Genomic DNA, 8227 nt, shown 5'->3' on the forward strand with positions numbered 1-8227 from the left:
ACATCAAGTTTTAGTGACTCAACAGCACGCATACTCACAAGATCGGTGTTCTCCCATAACCAGAAGTAATTAAACGGAAACCAGCGTCCCTTAAATGGATTCGAGAAACCAGAGGAATTTCAAAACATAAAAATCTCTTTCATCTCTTTCTAATAAGGCCTTTCTGAAGGACTCCTGCCCCGTGAAGTCAGCGATAATTGCTTTATATAAAATTGCCCAAATTTAATTCCTCAAGGTGAGCTGGCGAATTTGAATTGTAAATGATATTATGACCCTCACTTGACAGCTTCTCTATTGTGAATCTTTAAAGCGGTTCTTGATCGTTTGGTATTACGATGAAAGAACCCATCATGCCATGCCGGTTTTACTCTGAAAATCACTGACAGCTGTGACATCATTTATCAGTGCTGTTTTACACCGACCGTGGCAAATGTCAGACACAATCGGTGAGGTTTCCATATTGAGTTTTCTTTCAGTTTTCGGATGTTAACACCTGGGTCATTCCTGTTAGGCCTTGTTGAACTGTTAAAAATACATATGAATATGTGGAAATTTAACGAAGTACTTCTACAAAATGGTCTTGAAGACATTCAGGTCGAGATCAGGCACTTAAACTTAATTATAATTATAAGATTGTGGTGAGAAGGTGTACGTGAGGATATTGTTTTAAATCATCTTTTTTAAAAAAATATTGATATTACAGTTTTTTTGTTTCCCTCCAAAATGATGTCACTTCCTGGAGGATGATGTCAAGCATTTTACAAATAACTAACAGAACGGAAAGCGAAGACGCAATTAAAATTTTTAGAGGACATGAAAATGTCCAGCATAGCAGGAATGACCCACATTTGTTCTTGAAGCATATTGTCTGTATCCTATATTAGGGTCACTATACTTCCTCTTTTTTATTTCTAAGTTGCCTAAAATGTCCAGGTTTTGGCTTTGTTTTGCTTTCGTTTTCATGCTTGTTGAATGTAATGATTGAAAAGTAGTTTGACCAATAGCGTGCAGGCATTGAATATAATCGACCAATCATGACTCGCGAGAGGCGGGATCTACAGAGAACAGTCAAAGCAATGCAAATACGCGTCCGTATAATGAATGAGGACTGTAGAGAGCGCAGTCAACAGGAAAACAAAGGCAAAACATGCACATTTTAGGCAATTTAGAAATCCCGGCCAGGAAAAAGAGGACATATGGTCACCCGACCTTTATATACCCTTTAAAAAAGTGGATGTATGTTGTGGTGTACTACGTTAGTACCATAAACTCTACCATCATCATCTTGCACCTCTGTCCTGGTAACATCGTCTATTGGACATCGTGCCGTATTTCGGGGGTTCCCGGATGCTCCATTAAATGACATGGAAATGGATTACTTTTCTGTTTTGCCACAACTCACATTCCAGCTGGAACTGTACAAATAAAGACAGTGGGAGTGACTTAGAGACACTAGAAAGTGAAAGAAACTTCCCAGACTGGACTACTTGTCTTGTATATATTATGTAAATTAAAACAAGGATGTCTTTGCTTCTACAGAAACACAATCTTGTTACTTAGAAGAGGAGCCTTATCTTTAATCCAGGAGGAAGCGTACATGTATTGTGTGTGTGTGTGTGTGTGTGTGTGTGCTAGTGTGAATGGAAAAAGAAAGAAAAGTTGGCTGTGTTAGAATATTAGCCTGCTATTCAAAAAGAACTTTGGTTTAAAAAAAATAATTACTTTCCTTTGCGATTTTACATAATTGCAACATATGTTCGATGCATCTGTCAGGTGGGACGGTGCGTCAAACACCTGTCCTCCAATAATGATTACAGTGATTTTCCAACCAAATGTTTTTATACCAGTATTTATGTGGGGGAAAAAGATTATAACTAGTATATACTTTTACGTTTTATGTTCTCCCAACCCCCTTCAATGCAATACTTGCGTCTGTGGAGCGGAATGACCCGTTTCTGTTCTGATGCCAAGATTGTGGTGATTATTTTAAGCATTTGACTGTGTTTCCCTGTATCTTAGCAATGAGGTCAAAATATTTCATTTTGTCTATTCAACAGTTATAAAGCGTAAATTTGTTTTTTTAATATGCCTGACTCTCTCTTATTCTCTATCGACCTAGTACCATGCACAACATGCTGTTGTAGACATAGAGTAAAAGACTTGCTGGCTGTTTACACGATATGTTCTCATGCCGTTGAACATCTTGTTTTTTGTTTTTTGTTTTCGACCGGAAACTTACATAAAATGTCCCGTTGAATGAACTTAGAGTCCATTTTTTCATGAGCTTTTTAAATCAATTGACCAAGCAGATTAATCCAGGAGAAGTGAATTGAATGTTAGCGATGACGAATGAGAGATTCACGCAAAAAGGAAAATTCTGTAATCATTTAATTTTCCTCATGTCGTTCCAAACCTGTATGACTTTTGTTAACCAAACCGTTTCCGTTCCCATTGACTTCCATTTATATGGACAATGGAAGTCAATGGACACCAAAGATGTTTGGTTACCAACAATTTCAAATTTTTTTATTATACTATATACTATATTTATATACTATATATATATATATTTTTCTCTCTCTCACTTGTTCCATGGAAGAAGGGGGGGTAAAACATTCATAATATACATTTTTGCGAGAACTATCCCTTTAATATTGATTGCACCCTATATAGTTGTTGTTAATGTCCCGTATGAACAGCCCCTTACATTTCATCCAGTCCATTTTAGATATTTTTATTCATTCACTCGTTCCACTAAAAAAAGGAAGAAAATGCAACTAGCAAATTAATAAAGCAACCTAAAACTGCACCAATCCAGAACATTGAGGACCTTAAGGAAGCAGAAGTACGCTCCAGTAGCTAAAGTTAAAAGCACAAACGGCATGTCGATGATGAATGGTTATGTATTCCTCCATGTTCAACATGGCGTTTCATCTATTACAGTTCATTATAGCGTGTGCATCCATCAAAACCTTCGGCTTTGTACTGTCAGTTTGATCACCTTCAATCACAGACGCTTGTACTCGCTCAATTTGACATTTGGGCTCTCACCCTGAGACTTCAAATTCTCAAATTCTTCCCCCATTAAGTTTTATTCCTCAGGGAAACAGTCGTCAATGGTGTAAAGCGGCCGTGAGCAGAGAGGACAGGAGAGAAAAGAGCCCATGTTGTAAAGATGCTAAAGGTCTTTACAGCAGCATGCTAACAAATATCTTTTGTACTGTACAGGCAGTAAGTGCCTTTCCCTTTTGACTATTAGATTTCAATTTGCTTCTGCTTTATTCACAGGACCTAGTTTTGAAGAGAAAGCAGACAAAAGTTCCTGCCGCAGCAGAAATTGCTTCATCAGCGTCTTTCTCAGCCGTTTGGACAAACAAGTGCATTGTTAGAATGGTGCCAAACAAAGTTTCTTTCCTCCACCAGCTCACAGCGTCTCACAGGTGTCACTTTGTTGTGGAAACAGTTTATGACATTACAAAATTGGCTCCTAAATATTAATTGTAGATTATGCACATAATTTCAGTCATTATTTTTTAAATCATTTTCATACATATATTGTATTGTGGCATATTTAATTCGATAACTTCCAAAATCCCCCAAAATCTATATTTACAAGCTTTGTATTAAAAGTTTTCCCCATTTTGTGCACTTGTTCTTCCTTTGAACTTCTATTATCCAAATACACATTTTTAACATTAACACTTATTACATGAAAGAGCCCAATGACACAAGAATCATTTTGCATACATAGTAGAATTTGTACCCTAATTCTATCGAGGGAAATTGATTGGATGGATGGTTGGTTGGTTGGTTGGATGGATGGATGGATGGATGGATGGTTGGTTGGATGGTGGTGTCTTTTATGAAGGTTCTTGAACATTTAAATCCTTTTCATGAAAACCCAAGGGATATGTCAGTGTTTGCATGATCCGGTTATTCTCTATCTCATGAAAGACAGAGACTAATTCAAGATTCTGTATCTCTGCAAAAACATGACCACCGTGCCACAGTGAATCCTTGTGATGTATGAGGGAAACCGGATAGAGGAAGAGAACATTCCATTTAAGACCTTAAGCGAAACTCAGATAAAACTAGCTGTAACTCACGAACAGCAGAACAGCAGTGATGGGGAAACTGCTTTGAAACTCAGAGATTGATCAAACCAACTGTATGTGACTCTGTGTATTTTGTGTATTTTTGCGAGGCCCCTACAGTTAGATGAGTGGAATTCATTGTCGTAATTACAGACGATAGCTCAGCACGTGCATTTGTTGCTGCTGTAAATCACCAAACATTCAACTTATTAGATGTCAGTGTACGTTACCTGCTGAAATGCTTTGAAACAATGGTAAGAAACTTCCATACAGTCGCTCATTTTCACAAAATAGTTAATAGTTTTGCTACTAAATATAGCTAGTTATGGTAACTGAGACACACAAATATATCTTCTACCTACAAGATATAAATATATAATATATTTCTTGTATAAAATATAATAATATATCTAATATATCTAAATATATAATATATACTTATCATGGAATAGAATATTTCTATATTATTATTATTAACGCTTATCAGGTGTGGATTTATTTTGCATTAAACAAAAAAATGACATTTCATATGGCATTTTCAAATATATTTTAAATATATTTCAAAATATACAAAAAATGGCCATGCAAATAATTGGAAAAATTGACAAATAATTGGCAAAATAAATATATTTAGCTAATTATTTATATATTTTAAACAAATGTATTTATATATTTTTTTTTCTAAAAGCATTTTAAATTATATTTTGCTCTCCATGTATTTCAATTCAAAAATACATTTGTCACATTTGAAGAAAAACTTTATTTGCATAAGCATTATTAATACGCATTATTAAATCATTCAAAATCTTGTTTTGATCTCTAGCCTAGATGTAGGCAACAAGATTGTAAATATATTTTCTTGGCCCGAAATACATTTTTAAATATATTTTGGTATACAAAGATTGAATTAAATATATCTCCAATTTCAAAAAATATATTTCTATAAGCTGCACTGTTTACAATATATATTTAAAATATATTTTGGTAAAAAAAAAAAAAAAACTATGTATATATATATATATATATATAGTTTGTCTTATGGGTTGGCCATACATAGGACAAGATCACTGTTCAGTTTTCTCTGTTCTCACGTGACACGAAGCTGGGAAAAATCAAGGCTTTCTCATTTGTGAATTTATTCAGCAGGATTTTTCACACCAGTTTGCATTGCTCACATTTTTTTTACTGATCATGATTGAAACACTCTTATCTTATGGTGCTTTCATCTCCCCATAAAAATGCTGATTGATGTCATAGATATCGCCTTAAATAATTGGTGCGATTCATGTTTATCATTTCTTGATTTAGACCCACAGCACCGTGCAAAACATAAAGCAAGAGTAATTATTCTCTATGAAAGCTACCGATTGAAACCCTGACACTTTCATCTGAGTTCAACACTGTCTGTGACGCTTTGGTATCGGTGGAGATGATCACAAGCCAAATGAAGCTGATACAATAGTCAAGGCTTTTAACACGGTTCAGGTTTTGTCTCAGATGACTCCGAAACCACATTGCAGTTTTACAAAATGTGGCCTTTCTTTCATTCCAGCCTGGTGTGCCTGTTTAGAAGGGAGTTTGTCTGTAAAATCTCATAACTGCGTCAAAAGGCGATGTTTCATGCCAGATATTGGCAGAGAGAAAACTCAGGCATATTTGATCCCTTTGAACTACATTCCAGAATCTTTAAAGAAAAGTTAAAACAAAAGTAAAAATTGTCATTGTTCACTTCAGTGTTACTTTAGTATCATTGAGATACTATCATATATACAGTATATATACAGTGGTGTGAAAAAGTGTTGGCCCCCTGCCTGATTTCTTATTTTTTTGCATGTTTGTCACACTTTAATGTTTCAGATCATCAAACAAATTTAAATATTAGTAAAAGATAACACAAGTGAACACAACATGCAGTTTTTAAATGAAGGTTTTTATTATTAAGGGAAAACAAAACCCAAAACTACATGGCCCTGTGTGAAAAAGTGTTTGCCCCCTAAACCTAATAACTGGTTGGGCCACCCTTAGCAGCAACAACTGCAATCAAGCGTTTGCGATAACTTACATAGAGTCTGTTACAGCGCTGTGGAGGAATTTTGGTCCACTCATCTATGCAGAATTCTTGTAATTCAGCCACATTGGAGGGTTTCGAGCATGAACCGCCTTTTTAAGGTCATGCCACAGCATCTCAATAGGATTCAGGTCAGGACTTTGACTAGGCCACTCCAAAGTCTTCATTTTGCTTTTCTTCAGCCATTCAGAGGTGGACTTGCTGGTGTGTTTGGATCATTGTCCTGCTGCAGAACCCAAGTTCGCTTCAGCTTGAGGTCACGAACAGATGGCCGGACATTCTCCTTCAGGATTTTTTGGTAAACAGCAGAATTCATGGTTCCATTTATCACAGCAAGTCTTCCAGGTCCTGAAGCAGCAAAACAGCCCCAGACCATCACACTACCACATATATATAATTTTTTTTTTATTATTATTTTTTTTCATTTTAATTTTAGTTCAAGTTTTAGTATTTTTGTTGTATATTTTTGCAATTTTTATTAGTTTTTGTCTTTTGTGAAAATGTCTAGTTCTTATTCATTTTCATTTTAATATTATTTTAGTACTTAAAGATACATTTAAAAAAAATGAAACTAGCTGAAATTAAATAAGTTTATTTATTTTTTTTTTTTCAGTTAATGTTTATTTCATTTCAAGTAATGATTTTCTTTTTATTATTTTATTTTAGTTTTAAGTAACAATAACCCTGGTTTACTCATGACATATTTTTGGAACTCATCAGATGTCCTTGTACAGGAAAAAATCTATATGAAGATGGTTCAGTATTTCTTCCTTTGTGTTTCACAGAAAAAATACCATCATATGGTTTAGAACAGCATGAGGTAAGTAAATAATGACTGAACGTTCCTTCTTTGGGTGAACTATTCCCTTAACTTGTTGAAGTAGGATCAAAACTTTCTTTATCCTGCATAAATTCTGCTGTTCTCATCACATCCAGATTAAGCCTCAGCTGTTTTCCTCTGAGTTCTGAAATTTAATGGGCATAGCTTTTTCACAAGATGCTTTACTGGCTTTTCAGCTTCATTGACTACATTTGCCATAAACGCAATAAGAAATAGTTTCATTCAGCGCCTTGGAACATTCTCCTTTTTACAATCAGTCAAGGTAATTATATGAAAAACTTAAATTGGAAAGCTCAAATTATATAAATGAAGATGAGAGACTTTCTGCCACACACTCGTGGCATACACGTCCTATCATGTAATTGTGAGGCGAAAGCTATTTGAGTCTATATTATGTATATTACAAGATATTACAGGATATGAATGCAGCAGATCTAATTTGCAGGCTAACTTGTTTCCGGGATCTTGCCGTGAGATGAATTGGACGTGGGTTGAAGTTGATTCCCTTTCACATGGTGTCAAGCATTGTCTGTTTCTCAAGTTGCACTTATACATTTGAAATGTTTCTATATGGAACAATTAGGCCATACTGATGCTATTCATCTAATCTGAATCACATATGCACGTGTGACACGTTTACTCCAGGGATGCGTGGCGAACATGTCATGTTATTATGAACATGTCAAAGTCACGAGGACATTTTCTACGAATAATTCAAGGACGCTGGAGGTAAGACGGCTCAAGAGCCCCTGGATATTTCTTAAAGAGGTTCCTCCTGGCAGAGGTTTGTGTCAGGACCGCATAAGTTCCAGGCAGATGGAGCAAGTGCTGCTTTGGCAGCAAAAACAGAGATGTTCTGGATTACAGGTGTGATGTAAATTGCCAATGTACGTATATTCCAGAAAAATAAATGAGTAAATGCATTTCCAGGATAATTAGCGGAATGTAACCTGGGAACTGGTGATTAATCATGTTGTTCCAATGCTGTGATTGACTTTGTTCTGTGGAAAACAAAATGATAGATTTTCAATATATTTTGCATATAATGGTCTGTATGACAAAAACTGCTATATGCTCTGTAATCCCAGTCTTCCAGTCATGTCAAACCTCATGCATCACAGTATCTACGGTCTGTTCCTCACTCAAAAGATTTCAGAATACTTTGAATATAGTGCATAAGTCATATAATTTCATTTAGTCATATGATATATTTGCGGTTGTGTT

The sequence above is a fragment of the Sinocyclocheilus rhinocerous genome, unplaced genomic scaffold (assembly GCF_001515625.1).
Source record: "Sinocyclocheilus rhinocerous isolate Xijiao unplaced genomic scaffold, SAMN03320098_v1.1 scaffold990, whole genome shotgun sequence".
Lineage (NCBI taxonomy): Eukaryota > Metazoa > Chordata > Actinopteri > Cypriniformes > Cyprinidae > Sinocyclocheilus > Sinocyclocheilus rhinocerous.